At 43.5% G+C, this 18912-nt stretch overlaps 1 pseudogene across 1 annotated transcript in view; it reads left to right on the top strand.

Annotated features, from left to right (window-relative positions):
* Positions 1 to 18303, top strand: part of LOC311143071 (biotin--protein ligase-like) — a 32756-nt pseudogene extending 14453 nt beyond the window's left edge. The window contains exons 6-10 of the transcript in view: positions 15763 to 15831; positions 15985 to 16145; positions 17227 to 17328; positions 17523 to 17691; positions 18243 to 18303. The product of the transcript in view is annotated as a biotin--protein ligase-like (transcript). The remainder of the gene's footprint in view (positions 1 to 15762; positions 15832 to 15984; positions 16146 to 17226; positions 17329 to 17522; positions 17692 to 18242) is intronic.
* The last annotated feature ends 609 nt before the right edge of the window (positions 18304 to 18912 follow it).

The raw sequence follows: 18912 nt of genomic DNA, 5'->3' as shown, positions 1-18912 counted from the left end.
ATCAGGAGAGAGTGATAGAGTGATAAAAAAGAGAGAGAGAAAGCGAATGCGACGTAGAGAGAGATGGTGGTTGGTCCACCAACCATGCTGTGGGTTGGGGGGCAGTCTGCTGGGCTGGAACTAATTTAATGGCTGAGTGACCTCACTGTAGCAGAGGCAGACAGCACCTAATAGAGGTCTTTGTCTACATCCCCACATCTCACTGGGAACTTGCCAGTCAACAGGCGGGATCCCAGGAACAGGTGGAAGCTATTAGAGCTGTCATAAAGTTTGAAAAATGGATTTTGGACCTGCGCTGAAATGATTGGAACTGACAGTGTTGTCATTAAGGTTATAAGGTAACGAAGTCTCCAGTTTAGAGTTTTGATTTCTCTCCCTCTGATTTTTCAGCGTTTTAATTTCCAGATGGTCGCCAGTCTTGATTAAGTGGTATTATTCTAGAGGAAAACCTCTTGTTGGATTTTTTAAAATATTTTTTGATCCTATCCCTCAAGCGTATGGAGTTCTGTCAAGTGTATGGAGTTCTGTCTATTATTGGAAATCATAGGATGACTGTGAAGGGATTGCCATTGTTTACCTGGACTGCACTTGCTCCTATCAAAAGGGAGCACCTGGGTTGTGTTCATTATTAAGCACCGATTGGAAGAAAACTCCAAAACGGAATGAAACAGGGAGGTATTATCTGTACTTGTCCAATAATGAACTCTCGTTTTCGTTTTCCGGTGCAAAACGCTTTTTCTACGCTGTGCCATAATGAACACAGCCCTGGTAATGTCAATATAACCCTCACTGACACCAACCATATAGGCAACTGGCCGCCTACCCAGTGTTGAGTGTATTTTGGCATTATGATATGGACTGGTGATGATAGTGAAACTACAGTAGGTATCAAGTATGTGTGACTCTCAGTCATACTCAATAGGTCTTTATTTTGTCTGTACAACATGCTTTTCTCAATGAATTTGCTGGCCTGTGCTCTTAGATGTGGGGCTTGTTTTTGTGCAGGTGGTAGTGGAATACTGTACGACTGATACATGACAGTATAGGAGCTACTCAAGTATAGCTTGCAGTTTTCTTTGGAGGTCCACCAGTACACTGGATTTAATAAGCGTTTCCTTTATTATAAAGTGTTTATTTAATTCACAAAAGGGGGACTATTTTCAACGCAGGGAGGGTGAGGAAAGGACCCACGGGCCAAGAGTACAGTAAGTGCAAAACGAATAAGTTATTCGTCCATAGAGCAGATTTATTTTTTCCCTGTTATAAGCCAAAGAAAGACAGGAAGTGAAAATAGGCTGAATAATTCATGCCAATAATTGAACTGGCATAAAACGGCAATTAGCTGCACATTCCTATGTAAATGCTTTTTTATGGTGGTGGAGTGGTCAGTGTTGGCAAGGAAATGTAATTTCAAATTACTTACCACGTGCAAGAAATGTTCTGACCAATGTATTACTCAAGCAACAACAAAACATGATTGAGTGTTTTAGAACGTTTAGTTTTTTTACCTTATTTTTCTACAGAATGATGCCATTGTTGTGTGCATATCTTTTAGTATGCAATAAAAAGGATCACTATTTTTTGCACCTCTTCCTCATCAACTGAAGTTTATTTAATCGAAGGCTATAATATGTATAATTTCCAGGTAAACTTTACAATCCATTTGCACATTTTTAAACATTCTTAATCAATATTTTATTTCACAAGTAAATTGGTAAAAGCAGTGGGAAGCAAAATCCAGAGAATTAAATAACCTTATAAATATATAAAAGCTAATAATAATATAATACATTATATATATATCTATATATATATGTATTCCCCAAACACAGCTTTAATTATAGATTAATCAGTTCTTCAACTCAATGGTTGAGATTTTCTTTTATTGGGGTGGATAAATAGTGGGCCATTGAAGGGGAGATTAATAAAAGGGGAATTGGTGGGGGGGTAAAGTGCCTGGATCATTGGCTGAGGGAGCTGATGAAGATAGGGGGTTGGTATAGGGGGGTTGGTATTTGGTGGTTGGGGTGGGGGGACTATATTGACGGCCAGGTCAGGTCTGAGCTCAGGGGGGAGGCAGTATGTTTGTCCAGAGTATTAGTGCTTTTGGCCAGCAGCAGCTAATAATAGGCCGGCCCGAAGACAGAGAATAGTGTTCTCACAAGGTCACAACCAAGCTGGAAGCCAGTTGGCAGGTTACACACTCACGGACCCCTCCGCTACACACTCACTAACCCCTCCGCTACACACTCACTAACCCCTCCGCTACACACTCACTAACCCCTCCGCTACACACTCACTAACCCCTCCGCTACACACTCACTAACCCCTCCGCTACACACTCACTAACCCCACCGCTACACACTCACTAACCCCACCGCTACACACTCACTAACCCCATCGCTACACACTCACTAACCCCACCGCTACACACTCACTAACCCCACCGCTACACACTCACTAACCCCACCGCTACACACTCACTAACCCCACCGCTACACACTCACTAACCCCACCGCTACACACTCACTAACCCCTCCGCTACACACTCACTAACCCCACCGCTACACACTCACACTCTACTTTCTAACACTTCTCATACAGACTGATCATAGATGATAGATACCCATCACAGTCCCACAGTCATCTTGTATATATATGTTTTTCAATCTCTACTAAATTCGCTACAAAATGATACAGTCAAAAGAACATCTCATGACGTCAGACCAAAAGCCTTTGAGACACAACGATGCTGATATCTTGCACATATCTTTGCTTCTTGTCGCATTTTAGTCATCTTTATTATTGTATTGTATTTTGGTCACAGTCAATCAGACTGTGAAAACAGTGGCATAACGGTGTCGGTTCACTAGTTTGCCGTATTTTTTGATAGTCCGAAAAATTTGTTGATGGTGGTGTGTGGCATCAAGACAGATCGGTAGCAACCCCTCACCTAGACAGACATCTTCCTCGAAGTGCACTGGGGAGGCGCATTCTGCATCCAATAGTCATTTAAAGAGCCTGTTTTGTTAAGGCCAATTGGCTGCCAGGCTGGTTGTTAATGGCGTGGAAGTGTTTATTTGTGAACGAGGTGGGATAAGACCCCATGGTGTTCCTGAACGCTACTCCACTGGGTCCTGAGAGCCATAATGATGCTTTTCCTGCTCTGGTGAACCTGATCCTAGCGCCTGGAGCGCCACACTTACTTTTGTCCGGCGGTCTCTCCTTCCTTCTCTCTCTATCCCAGTCCAGGCAGCAGGTCCGTAGAGAAAAACCCAAGGGCCCACTTTTTCTCTCCTCTAACTTCTTCTCTTTTTCTCGCTATACAAAGGTTTGGTCTGGTGAGAGGCACAAGTGATGGATGTAAAATGCAAACTGAATATTTCCTCTGAAAATGTCCTCAGTGTTCTATAATGTGGTTTATCATTTATCATACTTCTCAGTTAGTTTTGTTTGAGCGAGATAAATTATTTTATCCTTCATTACCACCAACGGCATATGCTTGACTTTCTGAATTTGAGATAATTTCAAAACATTATGACTTGAAAGATGACCACCAGCAGTGTAATTTAGCAGTGAAAACCCACCACATATTTGGTTTGAGTTGCAGGGATATAAACAGGACCGTGTTTAGCTAATGGGAGCAAAACACCTTCCTCCTCTGGAAGTGGGAATAAGACAAACATGGCGAACAAGGGGCTCTTCTGGTTAAAGCGGCCCAGTTGTCGGGCCAAAGCCCTGGCAATCACTGTTTGTTTTGACAGAGAATCCAAAATCCAAACCGACACTGTATGGAATTAAGGTCCTGTTTCCTGTAAAAAATACAAACCTTGTGCAGGGGAAAACGAGAGCGGGAGAGCGAGTGAGAAAGAGAGAGAAAATGGACGCCCCATAACTGCAGCAGCAGGTTTGTACATAAAAATCTAATTGGTCCAATTGACCTTGCATGCTCTACCTGCAATTATCTAAAATTGTAAGCAGATGCCTAAAGTCCTCATTTCATATTCTGGTGAACATCTGGCATGGCAGGCTGGCATTAAAGTTTACATCTCCAGTGAGTCGGCATGCTAAGGAGCTGGAGTCTGCAGGTCAGGCTAGAGGAGAGGGCCTTGCAGGGCACAGGCTTCAGAGAAGAGTTCAAGTGGAGAAGGAGAGCGAGAGACATACACACACACACACTTGCACAAGTGGGAGAATAGAGAAACAAACCCTCCGGGACACATGAACAAGTCACAGAGGAGTTAACATTATGAACATATTTTTTTGTCAGAAATTCAATAGGTATCATGATCAGGGAGTAGGAGAATATGGGCTCAACACTTTCTGTGAGAAAGGTAGAAAAATCCCTGTTAGGTGTATCATCTCATTCAAGACAAAGGGAGTAATCTATCTCATCACCTGTACATGTGGGAAAGCCTACGTAGGACAAATGAAAATACAATTAAAACAATGCATAGCTGAACACCGCAGCTCAATCAGGTGTAAGAACACTATCCAGTAGCAGCTCACTTTGTTGAAGCTAACCATCCCATCTCCTCCCTTAAATACACAGGCATTGAGCATGTTGCTCTACCAAGGAGAGGAGGTAACATCGAGACCCTACTACTACAGAGGGAGGGCTACTGGATATCCTATTTAAAAACATTGACCCCTAGTGGTCTGAATATTGACTTTGATCTCAGGCCCTTCTTATGACCAATTATATTTTCTGTGAACAGCTATTGTAAATTAATGTATTCTTTCTACAGCTTAGCAGCATACACCCAATATCTTCTGTTGATAATGCTTATTATGCATTATGGTTGAACCAAAATATTTTAATCAAATTGGAAATATTTTAATATATATAGGTGAAATTAAATGAAACAATAATGTATGTTGATGCTAATGTTATGCTAATGCTAATGATAACAATGGCATAATATATTCAATATGCTGTGGGCTATTGTCTTTTAACAGTTTCACTCAATTCATTCTGATCAACCTAGCAATTACGACACACCCCTCACTATTGTCATTGGTTGCACTAATTGCACTGTTTGTCTATATAACCTGGTTCAAGCATTCATGACATTACCCTGAAGAAGGCACAGTGATGCCGAAACGTTGGTGGTTTTTTACCCAATTAATTACTGGGAGGTTATATATATGGAGTGTGCGACTGTCTTTGCTTTTATAGCTTAAAGGTTCTACCTATGTCATGAAAACACAAGCTCCAAGGAAAGACCGGCATCCTCTCCAAGACATACAGTGCCTTCAGAAAGTATTCACACCCCCTTGACTTTTTCCACATTTTGTTGTTACAGCCTAAATTTAAAATGGATTAAATATAGTTTTTTTCCCCCACTGGCCTACACACAATACCCCATAATGTCAAAGTGGAACTGTGCTTTTTAGAAATGTTTACAAATTAATAAAAAATGAAAAGCTGAAAAGTATTCAACCTCTTTGTTATGGCAAGCGTAAATAAGTTCAGGAGTAAAGATGTGCTTAACAAGTCACTTAATACGTTGTGTTTAACATGATTTTTGAATGACAACCTCATCTCTGCACCCCACACATACAATTATCTGTAAGGTCCCTTAGTCGAGCAGTGAATTTCAACCACAAAGACCAGGGAGGTTTTCCAATGCCTCGCAAAGATGGGCACCTTTTGGTAGATGGGTAAAAATAAAAAAGCAGACATTGAATATCCCTTTGAGCATGGATAAGTTATTATTTACACTTTGGATGGTGTACCAGTCTCTACAAAGATACAGGCGTCCTTCCTAACTCAGTTGCTGGAGAGGAAGGAAACCGCTCAGGGATTTCACCATGAGGCCAATGGTGACTTTAAAACAGTTACAGAGTTTAATGGCTGTGATAGGGATGGGTCAACAACATTGTAGTTACTCCACAATATTATCCTAATTGACAGAGTGAAAAGACGGCATCCTGTTTGCAACAAGGCACTAAAGTAATACTGCAAAAATGTGGCAAAGCAATTAACTTTATGTCCTGAATACAAAGCGTCTCCATATTTACAAGCATAGTGGTGGCTGCATCATGTTATTTTTTTATTTAACTAGGCAAGTCAGTTAAGAACAAATTCTTATTTACAATGACGGCCTACCTCGGCCAAACCCAGACGACGCTGGGCCAATTGTGCACCGCCCTATGGGACTTTCAATCACGGCCAGTTGTGATAGAGCCTGGAATCAAACCAGGGTCTGTAGTGATGTATTTTGCACTGAGATGCAGTGCCTCAGACCACTGCGCCACTCGGGAGTATGGGTATGCTTGTAATCGTTAAGGACTGGGGAGTTTTTTAGTATAAGAAATAAACGTAATGGAGCTAAGCACAGGCAAAATCCTAGAGGAAAACCTGGTTCAGTCTGCTTTCCACCAGACATTGGGAGATGTATTCACCTTTCAGCAGGAAAATAACCTAAAACACAAGGCCAAATCTACACTGGAGTTTCTTACAAAGAAGAAAGTGAATGTTTTAACTTAAATAATGGGCAAATGTTGCACAATCCAGGTGTGGAAAGCTCTTAGAGACTTACCCAGAAAGTCTCACAGCTGTAATCGCTGTCAAAGGTGCATTTACAAAGTATTGACTCAGGGGTGTGAATACTTATGTAAATTAGATATTTCTGTATTTCATTTTCAATAAATGTGAAAAAAATTATTAGAACATGTTTTCACTGTCATTACGAGGTATTGTGTGTAGATGGGTGAGGGAAAACATCTATTTAATCCATTTTGAATTCAGGCTGTAACACAACAAAATGTGGAATAAGTCAAGGGGTATGAATACTTTCTGAAGGCACTGTAGGTCCTAAAACAAAGACATCACAAAAAAGCACTAGCTCTAAAGAGAGACATCAAGTGGCGTCTCTCCCTATGTTCTAAAGAGTGGCGTTTCTGATTGAAGCTCTATTAGGGCCATTTAAGGGCCAGTCTAGCCTAGTCCAGCAGAGTCAGGGAAAAGAGGATATCCCGCCCTCGTCTGCCCTCAGTAATTGACGACGCCTCCAATTGAACACCTCCAAGGGTGTTTTTTTTAAATGATAATTTGCACCGCTCTTTGAGGAAACAGGATTAGCTCAATTAATCACATTTACAGATTAGTTTTTCCTCTCCTATTGACCATCACTTTTTGCCGGCGGATGATCAATGCAAACTTGCTTAAACTAACCACGGCAAATCCAGTTGTGGAAATGAGCATCGACGGCAGAAATTATCTCTTAATATGAGATATTTTGATCTGGGGGATTGGATGGGAGAGTTCTTTTTGGGAAATGGCTTTCAGTAAAATATCCCCCAATAAACGACTTATATCACTCTGCCTGATGAGTTATATTTGAATTAAAGTTTTATTATCGGAAAAGAAAATCCAGTCAAATAAATTAATTTTGACATTGTCTGAAAGTTAGTGTAATGATTTCTGAAACATGGAGGCAGTCATCCATGTCAGTGTGGTCAAAAACGGGTTGCTCTTTATTTGCCAACACAACAGCCATTCCCTGTGACTGTCTTCATCTGGTGTTTGAGAAGAACCAAGACAGCAAATCTTCAACCCTAGGTCTACTGAGGGCTGAAAATCCCCTTTCTGTCTGCTATGTGTGATGTGTGAAGTATAACCCCCCACCCCTCACTGGCGTACCACACAACCCCGCAGCTCCCGCAGCTAAATGTGTAGAGTTGCAGGAAAACAGCAACATTTTCTCTCAGCCTCATGGCAAAATGTGTAGAATAGCATGAGATTAACTATTAAACTGCACATGTTTCTCTTTGCCCCATGACAAAATGTGTAGAATTGCAGGAAGTTAGCTGTTAAAAAAATATACAATGTTCCCCCACCATACCCACAAAAACAAGGTAAGCAACTGGGCCTTTACACTAATCCGGGACACACACACACACCCTGTCTATGTGTCAGTCTAGTGGGGTGTGAGTTACCACTCCTCCCCACTTGTCCCACAGATGACTTGGCTGGTGGCCATTTATCCTCTGACCCCTTGGCCCTGGGTAAGTGACCCCTCTGGGAACAAAGCCCTGGGAGCCTATCTCTGGTCTGGTCAGCCACACAAAAGCCTGGCCAGATTTAAAAGGACCCTGCTCTTCTCCTGGGAGAGTTGGTCCCCTCTTTCATCCCCAGACGTGCTACTTTGTAATGTCTTTGTTCTGGGCTTGTAATTATGAGCTGGACAATGGGCCAGGCCTGGTCAGCGGCGATGAAATGGATGCTGCTGCTGGATGGAGCTGGTGATGGAGTAGTAGGGGTTACTGCTGCTGCAGTGTTGGCACTCAGAGTCTCTCTTTCACTCTACCTGTCTCTCGCTCTCTCTTTCTTTCTCTCACTCTCTCTCTTGCTCTTTACCCCTGTTTCTGCCTCTCTCTTTATCTTAATCCCTTTTTGCCTTTCCTCTCCCTACTTGAAGGTATTGCTCTTTCAGGTTTAACAGTAGTGGACCTGTAACTGTTCGCCTGAGGTCTTAAGACTTGCATTGTTTTTCATCCAACAGGTTAAAGTGTATGGAGAGAGGGAGGGAGTGAGAGAGAGAGGTTGAGAGAGGGAGGGGAAAGAGTGTGTGTTGGTGCATGGTGCAGGTTGAGGAGGGAGTCCCTGCACATGTGGCTGCTGCTGTACCCAATCAGGGCCATGCTGCTGATTTGAGGAGACCAACCTAGAGCAACACAGCTGTTTTGTGCTACAGGCCCGGGCTCAGGGGGAAGCAGGCCGCCAGCAACCCAGATAGATTGGAGGGAGGCGTGCAATCCGTCTTGCTTAAAGACATGCAAGAATTTATTTCATATTATGAATACAGTTTTTTGTCAGAGTCGCATGTTTGTTGGCTCATGGAGACGTTGCATTCTTATTGCAGCAGTACACTGGCCTTGTGGTTAGAGCAGCGTTTCCCAAACCAGGTGTCACGACCCAATGTGGGGTCGCCTAATTTGAAAATTTGGTCGCGAGAGAAACTCTGAAACCTCCGGTTGCTGCTAGATGCGGTTGTAATAAACTGAGCAGTTTCTGTTTTCTTCCTACAAATGTGGCTCTATCTTTTCAATGGTTTAAGCTACAAAATATTATGACCCTATCACTGAAAGATAAGACTCTCAAGAACACGTATGTGTCTTCTGTTTCCCTCTACACTGCAACAAGCCGCGCAGGACTCATTAGAACTGAGTGGACAAGACCAGGCTTTAAATCAGACTGGGGGAAAAAGAACATCATAAAGATTCTTGCCTGATGATCTTCTGAACTTTCCAATGCTTTTCTGATGCATTTCAGTCACTTCAAACCATTATTCCTTCAGATTGAAGTACTGTCAGACTGATTTGTAATAGACTGTCATAGCCCCAATTAAAAAAGTAGATATTGGCCTTTGTTTACATCACTTTGTTTACATGGTGGGGTCGTGAAACATTTTTTGTATCAAAATGGATTCGCGGGCCAAGAAAGTTTGGGAACCCCTGGGTTAGAGTGTCCGCCCTGAGATTGGAAGCTTCGAAGTGCAATCCCCAGCCGAGTCATACCAAATACTGTAAAAATGGGACCTGGTGCATCTCTGCTTGGCACTAAGCATTAAGGAGATCGATTGGGGGTAAGGTCCAGAGGGTGTACTTGTACATCAGGCTGCTTCACGCTACAGAAACGGGAGATGAGCTCCTGCTCCTATGAGCCGCTCCGGCTCGCACAAGCCAAGGCTCGTGTAAGGCTATTTACAGTACCTTCCGAAAGTATTCACACAAGTCACATAATAAGTTGCATGGACTCACTCTGTGTGCAATAATAGTGTTTAACATGATTTTTGAATGACTACCTCATCTCTGTACTCCACACATACAATTATCTGTAAGGTCCCTCAGTCGAGCAGTGAATTTCAAACACAGATTCAACCACAAAGACCAGGGAGGTTTTCCAATGCCTCGCAAAGAAGGGCAACTATTGGTAGATGGGTAGAAAAATAAAAACATACATTGAATATCCCTTTGAGCATGGAGAAGTTATTAATTACACTTTGGATGGTGTATCAATACACCCAGTCACTACAAAGATACAGGCGTCCTTCCTAACTCAGTTGTCGGCAAGGAAGGAAACCGCTCAGGGATTTCACCATGATGCCAATGGTGATTTTAAAACAGTTACATGGTGGCCTCCCAAGTGGCGCAGCAGTCTAAGGCACTGCATCGCAGTGCTAGAAGCGTCACTACAGACCCGGGTGCGATCCCGGGCTGTATCACAACCGGCCGTGATCAGGAGTCCCATAGGGCAGCGCACAATTGGCCCAGCGTCGTCCGGGTTAGGGGAGGGTTTGGCTGGGCGGGCTTTGCTTGGCTCATTGCGTTCTAGTGACTCCTTGTGGCGGGCCGGGCGCCTGCAGGCTGACCTCGGTCATCAGGTGAACAGTGTTTCCTCTGACACATTGGTGCGGCTGGCTTCCGGGTTAAGCTGGCAAGTGTTAAGAAGCGCGGTTTGGCGGGTCATGTTTCGGAGGTTGCATGACTCGACCTTCGCCTCCCGAGCCTGTTGGGGAGTTGCAGCGATGATACAAGAACAGAATTGGGGAGAAAAAGGGGGTAAAATAAAATAAAAAATAAATAACAGTTACATAGCTGTGATAGGAGAAAACTGAGGATGGATCAACAACATTGTAGTTACTCCACAACATTAAACTAATTCACAGAGTGAAAAGAAGGAAGCCTGTACAGAATACAAATATTCCAAAACATGCATCCTGTCTGCAATAAGGCACTAGAATACCACTCTTCTGTTTTGAAGCGTGGTGGTGGCTGTATCATGTTATGGGTATGCTTATCATCTGAGTTTTTTAGGATAAAAATAAATGGAATAGAGCTAAGCACAGGCAAAATCCTAGAGGAAAACCTGGTTCAGTCTGCTTTTCAACAGACACTGGGAGACAAATTCACCTTTCAGCAGGATAGTAACCTAAAACACAAGGCCAAATATACACTGGAGTTGCTTACCAAGCATGTTGAATGTTCCTGAGTGGCCTAGTTACAGTTTTGACTTAAATCGGCTTGAAAATCTATGGTAAGACTTGAAAATGGCTGCATAGCAATGATCAACAACCAACTTGACAGAGCTTGAAGAATTTTTTAAGAATAATGTGCAAATATTGTACAATCCAGGTGTGGAAAGCGCTTAGAGACTTACCGAGAAAGACTCACAGCTGTAATCACTGCCAATGGTGATTCTAACATGTATTGACTCAGGAGTGTGAATACTTATTTCACTTATTTCATTTTAAATACATTTTCAAAAATGTCTAAAAACATGTTTCACGTCGTCATTATGAGGTATTGTGCGTAGATGAGTGAAATTTTGTTTTGGGGAATTCAGGCTGTAGCAAAATGTAGAATAAGTGAAGGGTTATGAATACTTTCCAAAGGCACTGTACTTACTTACACTTGCATGGGGAGTTTTTATATTTCTTATTGCAGCAGTACAGACACCACCATCCAAATTATCTGAAGTACTTGTTGATTCCCTTCAGTATAGACCATGAGGTTTCTCATCTAAAACAGTGTGAATTAACTCCTCGTCTTTTGTCTCCCACTTCATTTTCTCTCCTCTGCTCTTACTCTGTTCAGGGAGAGGAGAGTTTCCTTGTCCATTTGTTTCACTTGCAGGTGAAAGCCCCGCCATTGTAGCTGTCTAATTGCTAATTGTGGGCCTTTTCCCTCCCTCTTTGTGGACGTTATTGAGAATGTTTCTAATGCATTTGGTCTTTTCTCTGAGCCAGCGGCAACGGCGCTCCGTGGATGTGCTTTCAAAATGAGATTAACTTTCTAGAGGAATGCATTAGCCCCCCAAGCTTTACAGCCCTGGACTGGCTGAGCTGGCCCTTATTAGAGATGGCTCTTCACTCAAGCACACACACACATACACGCACATGCAATTGCTTCTACGCACTCATATACATGTACACGCGCAAACACACACAAACACCCATACCCCCCACCACCTCCTTAATTGACAACCTCCCATTGAGCATATAAGAGCATTACCATGTTTAGGAGTGAGATGTTTTGTGTTATCCGTTGCTGATCTCATATTTGCGTTGCAGAAATTAATTTGATGCTGGTTTGCAATGCTAAGCTGGCCCAGGGAGAGAAGGGGGAACTGATTTCAGAGGGGACAAAGCCCCTGAAAAAGAGACATTTGGGGGGTAAAACACCCTTCACCCAGAAACGGCTCATTTTGGTTCCCAGCTTTGGGACAATGCAGCTTTTCTTTCTCCTCTCTCTGTGGCTGGGCTGTCTACTGACTCTATAGTGGAGACTGGACCAGTCTGGGACTCACTGCTGGGCTGGAAGAGACAGACTGGAAGTGGCTCTCCCTTTCTTTTCTTTCTTTCTTTCTTTCTTTCTTTCTTTCTTTCTTTCTTTCTTTCTTTCTTTCTTTCTTTCTTTCTTTCTTTCTTTCTTTCTTTCTTTCTTTCTTTCTTTCTTTCTTTCTCTAGCACTCTCTCACTCTGGTTACAAATTCTACCACTCACCACAGTAACCTTACTTTGACTACAATTCCGTTTTTTTTAAAGCTGCTTTTGAGACATTGGACTAATAAGGACGCTGGAGCAAGCAATTGACTTGCACTTCTTTTACCCATTACCAAAGCATATGAATCAGTGGTCCACGATTTGGGGGGATATTGCCAATTGTGAATGTTGACTTCCATATGGATATTGCAATACACTTCAGCTAGAGCTAAATCTTAGTGTACACTACGTCACACTTACTACCTTAAAAAGTGCTTTGAGTATTCATCCCAGTGTTGTTTTCATGAGGTGCTTCAAACTTTCTACACTTGGACTGTAGATGTAGTATGCATAGATGGTTTCCTATTTACATGGCATCTTCTCACATTACCAGTAGTACATCTCACCCACTTCCCACTGCATCTCAGTCCATAACCTTCCTCCTCGGCTGTAAACAACGTAAAATCACACACGCTCACACACACCTATAACACACACAAATTGAAGTGCACGTGCACACCCACACGCTGCCCACACCCCCAGCTGTATCAGACACTTATCGGTGGACAACGCTACCCTGGCAGCCTGGTGAGAAGGTCAGCTCCTGTCTTCCTAGCCTTGTTAAGTCGGTGATGTTCTTATTAAAAGCTCATTTCTGGGGCTGAAGGACCCCAGAGAGCTAGCCTGGCCCCCCATTCGCCTCCCCTCATGCCTTGATTGGCGAAGGGGCGGCCATCGTCACGGAGCGGCGCGCAGGGTTCTCCGGTGGTCCTGCCAAACTGCGGCAGCGCTCAATTAGGGCCTCTGCGCGGTGCTGCGAGCCTGGCCACCTCCTAACTGGCCTCAGCCACGGGGAGGTCATGCTCCTGCTAACAGGGCTCACACACAGCTCACACACACACACAGCTCACACTGCAGCTACACACCGTCACGGGGAGCAGCCGGCTGCCACCCCGTTCCTTGTTGGGAGGTGTGTGCTTGTGTGTGTGTCTGTGTGAGGGAAGATTCATATTCATAAGCAGTGTCATATTTATTATGATATGGCTGTATACAGGATCTCATGCCTTTTTTAAAACTAAACCATCCATGAAACTATTTTCTTATCACAGGTTCATGGCCAAACGTTACTCAACATCCTCATCATTGATTAGCATAAATTGCATGCTACTTCTTTTATTTTTATTCCTTCACCATTTTATTAATCTTATTTTGTCAAATAAAGTACAGCAGAATAAAACATGTTTTCCCTATGTCTAGAAATTTCCAAGGCTTCAGTTTTTTGACACAGCAACCGCCCAGGTTTTTTGTTTTTGTTGGTTTTTCCTTGTTGAGCACGTGATGGCAGTTTCTTGGCCGTCGGGCCAATACACCACGTCCAATTTAATTACTATCAGTTTGAGAGGACAAATTCCTACATCTGCAAAATCAGAATTTGGCTATTTTTTTACATTTTATTTTCTCTCATTTCTCTTTTTGGCTTCCACCGCTCTCCGTCATGTATCTCTCTGACATATTTGCATAGGTCAAGGGATTTGCAGCTAACAATAACATTATGAAATGACTCCAATAAATATATCTATTGTCTGCAGCTCAGTAGCTCCCCAACCCACCTAGACTACCATTTTTCATCTGAGAGATTGGATTTATTTGGTTTTGATTCACTTTTTGAAAATGTGTTTAAAAAAATGTATTGTGATAATTCTACATTGCCGTACATCCAAGCACAATGAACAAGTCCCTACATTAAAGTGAGCCCTAGTAGCATCCAGCTAGACATACCATATGTTAGGTCCTAGATTGAGTCATCAGTGGTGGCAGTAGCCCCAACCATCCCTTTGATAAACACTGTCCCTAAACAAGGCTCTTTAGATGGAAGGCTGTTTGGCCACAGAGTTTGGGAGGATTAACACGGGACTGTTCTAATCTGATTTGCTGACACGGCCTCTTTGCATCAGAAAAGCCCACATTCCCTTTCTCTCTCATCTGCCCTGCCAGCTCCACAGTCTTTGAGAAGGGGCCAGTAGATGAAGGGCTTCTTGGCTAAGCCCTCTGGGTCAATTCATTTTCTCTGGAGATGACAGCTTGTTCAAATATTTTGCTTCACGGTTATTGACAGTGTGTCGCATCCAACTGTCAAACGCTGCCTATTTTGGCAGTGTGGATTTGTTTGTGGTTCTCAGGGTGTACATTGGCCATGGGGTCTTGTCAGTCTTTGTGTACTTACTATATAACAATGTTTAGTACAGAAAGACTCCAGAGTCATTGAAGCTAGGTGTGCTTACATTCATGTGCATTTTCTACACACTGCACAGTGTATATACACACACCATCCTTACATGGCAAAGACAGCTTACTGACAAAATGTTTAAGATAAGATTGTGTCCAGGGCCTATGTGTGTGTCTGGCATTCGTGGTGTGGGTTTGGGGTGAAAGGAGAGGTGCGGAGTTAACACCTCTACTGGCTGAGTAGTTGATCTTTAACAGAGTGTGATTAATGCAGGGTGGCCATGCGACGCGACACTAGTAGCCCAGGGCCTTCGAGAAAGGAAACATTAACTACCAGGCACCTGCAGCCAAGCTACTTGAGAGAACGGAGGAAACATTCTAAAATGATCGATCAACAAAGTCCTCTTTTTACTCTCAATGGAAAGGCAGTTGCTTGTTTATTTGTGTTTGACTAGTAATCACATATGAAGTAGGCCAATGTTTTTGGTGAGTTGTTGAAGTAGACACACGTCACACACAGGGAAGCAGACTACTTTGACTATGTGATTAATTAGCATTAGATCCCTTGATTGACACCTCGTTATTGTGTGTGTTGTGTGTGTGTATGTGTGTGTGTCACAGGGGTCAAGTGGACACTTGTTTTCTTTGGTGGGGGAATTGTTTGACTGGAGCACCTGGGGATAGGAAGGTCAGTGGTTCAACTCCAGTCCAGAGGGGCTAAGGGCTGGGCACTGACGGGACGGGACGGAGACAGGGGGGGTGCATGTGCGTGTGTGTGAGAGAGAGAGAGAGAGAGTGCTAGAAGGACCACTCGACTCAGCCCTTCCCCCTCAACTACCTAATACTTTGGAAAATGATTTCTCATAGCGACACCAATGAGTGAATGCAGGACTAAACTAGCTACTCAACTACCATTTATCTTGGAGGGTTTCATTTACAGAGTGTTGCAATTGTATGAATAATACTCGATCACTATAATCAGTTATGTGAAGGCAACGCTTTCATCTTCTGACAATTCTTCTTCCTTCCCTCCTGTCCTCCCCAGGTTGATGCTCCAGCTGCCTGAGGAAATGGGGTTAATGGCTGGAGCTGCTCGACAGACTCCAGGGTAGAGGTCAGTTTCCACCACAGCTCTATCTCTCTCTATCTCAATGCACTTACATTGGTTAATTGTTATACCTCGTCCCAATGAATAACCAAAATTGTTACATCATGTCTCCTCTCTCTCCCTCTTTCTTTTTTTTGTTGTATTTGCCGTGAGTTTCAGGCCGCGGGGGGAACACGTGGCTGAGTCCTCTGGGATGTGCTATGTTCAGTGTGCATGTGCAGGTGGCTGTGAGCTCCAGACTGGGCCAGAGAATCCCCTTCCTGCAGCACCTGGCTGTGCTGGCCGTGGTGGAGGCTGTACGCACCCTGCCCGGTTACCAGGTACAAACACTACATACTGCTGCGTGGTACCACCATGCTATCTCCAAGCTACAGCCATAGACCCACCCTATCCCAATCCATGTCTCTGAGCTTCAGCCTGACATCACTAGAATACCTGACTTACTGCACTAATACATATACAATTGGGAGGGCTCCAGGTTTCACACAGCTGTTCATAGCCGGTCAGGTGTCCCTCTTCTTGTTGTTCTATTCAGCGCAATGCACTTCCCTCTCCAAATGAATGGTGTGTCTAACTCACTGTTCAAAGGGTTTTGTTCTAGAACCCTCCTTTCTCCCCTTCTCATTAAACATTTATTTGACATGGTGTAAGGGCCCTATTTTGCTTCCAGGTGTGTGCGTGTGTTTGTGTGTGTGTGAGAAACTATATGCACTGCAGTGTGGGAGTCTGATGAGAAACACTCTGGTGTCACACTGCCCAGTTGTTTATGGGCTCTGGCCAGTCAGCCAACATGTAGAACAGGCCAACTCATGGCACCGGAAGTATTACCGGACGTGATGAAATAACAGCCAACGCTAACTTTGCCTAAATATTTATCTTAATCAAGACGAGAGGCCAGGTTTGGCTGGATATGCCATTTTTGGAGGTACTGTAGGCCTGTCAAAGCCATTGTAGAGATGTAGACGTGGGGCATGAGTTATGGGTAAATATAAACAGACATGGTGGCCGTTTTAGGCGATGTGCTGCAGATGGGGCAGAACCTAACCTTCAAAGCCGGTCAGACTCAGAAGAGCTGCTCAGATTGCCAGATATACAGCATGGCATTTTGAACCCATGGAGACACTACATTTGCACAATTGTACAGATTACTTTCACAGACAGGCCATGTAAAACTATATTTTTTCGATCTCTGTTTTAGCTTGTAGTATGAAATCTACTGTTTCCATGTGTAGCATCATGTTATGTCTTACAAGTTAGTTTTGTTTTTAAGTGGATACTGTATCATAATACTTGTACTTATGTACCTGTACAGTATATACTAGCAAAGTATTGTACCTCTGAGTGCCACTTATTTGTCATACATGTTTGTGTATCTCATACTCAGTTTTGGTCTCTTTCTAGGACATTGACCTGGTAATGACATTTACTACGGTAACCTGATGAAGCTTGGAGGAGTGCTGGTGACATCAACAGTCATGGGACCAACCTTCTATCTCCTCATTGGTCAGAATCCTCTTATATTTATGTTAATGCCAGTGCAGTGTAATGGATGATCTAAACTAGCCTTAAATCATAATTTGGAGTTAAGGATAGATTTTATTGATGTTTATGCCAGTGCTTGGATAAAAAGTCCTTTATGTTACTCTTGGTGAAGAGTGTGTTCTTAATGAACGTCTTTAAACAATCTCCTTCTCCAGGCTGTGGCTTCAACGTCAGCAACAGCAACCCCACCATCTGCATCAATGACCTGGTGATGCAGCACAACCGAGAGCGTGGAACCAGCCTGGAGGCCCTGAGCTCAGCACAGCTCATAGGTCGCACCCTCACCTCCTTGGAGCAGCTCATCTCTGCCTTCCAGGAGCGGGGGTGCACAGGTAAACAAGCTGCAACATCCCTACTGTAATCTGTGGTACACTCTACTCCACCTCAGTGGGTTTGGTTTTATTAATTATTCACATAAAGTTCTTCACATCATTGGTACTGACATTTATTTGAGGCATTGTGTGTTAACAGATCAATTATGCTAAAAGAGAACGAGAATGCACCAGTACTCTGCATGCTATCTGTAAAATCTGCAGCTGCTGATCATGATATTAATTGTCATTCTAGAGAAAATTAATCCCACATCTCGCCACAGTCACAACAATAAATATCTCCTAATCTCTAGATGTAACATAATAATAATAATAATAATAATAATAATAATAATATGCCATTTAGCAGACGCTTTTATCCAAAGCGACTTATAGTCATGTGTGCATACATTTTTACGTATGGGTGGTCCTGGGGATCGAACCCACTACCCTGCCGTTACAAGCGCCATGCTCTACTAATTGAGCTACATAGCATGTCAACATGTAAACATTGGGTTGTGTTTACACTACATTGACCTTGATGTGCCCTCTGCCCTGTCTCAGTGGGACCCAGGTGCGTCTGTGGAGCGAGGACGGCACCCATGCCGACGTGAAGGAAGATTAGCCATGAAGGAAGATTAGCCAGCTCCTTCGTAGCTTGAGTTGGAGATACACTAACTGTTTGTGAGAGGATCTCACACAACTAATCTGCAAAGCAAAATTACTACTTACATTTTTTTCTCTTATTTAACTTGATAGATTGGCTGAAGCTTACTTGGAGCTGTGATGAGTGTGATTAGAAGGAGTCAGGCACAGGAGGGTAAATCACTGAATACAGAGTTTATTCCGTCCTACACAGTTGCGCTGGATAGCGACAACAAAATACAGGCACAGGGGAATAATCTACCCCGGCAATACAAGGTACGAGTAGCTACACTCAACTCACATAAAACAATCACCCACAAGGACAAGGGGGCAGAGGGAACACTTATACACATACTAATGAGGGGATATGAACCAGGTGTGTGTAATTGACAAGACAAGACAAATGGAATGATGATATATGGAGCGGCAGTGGCTAGTAAGCCGGTGACGACGAACACCGAAGCCTGCCCGAACAAGGAAGGGAGGCAGCCTCGGCGGAAGTCGTGACAGTACCCCCCCCTTGACGCGCAGCTCCAGCAGCGCGCCGACCCCGGCCTCGGGGACGGCCAGGAGGACGCGGAGCAGGGAG

The sequence above is a fragment of the Coregonus lavaretus genome (genome assembly GCF_964263955.1).
Source record: "Coregonus lavaretus genome assembly, chromosome: 15".
NCBI lineage: Eukaryota > Metazoa > Chordata > Actinopteri > Salmoniformes > Salmonidae > Coregonus > Coregonus lavaretus.
The sequence above is the reverse complement of the archived record's forward strand: the minus strand, read 5'-3'. Positions and strand labels throughout refer to the sequence as shown.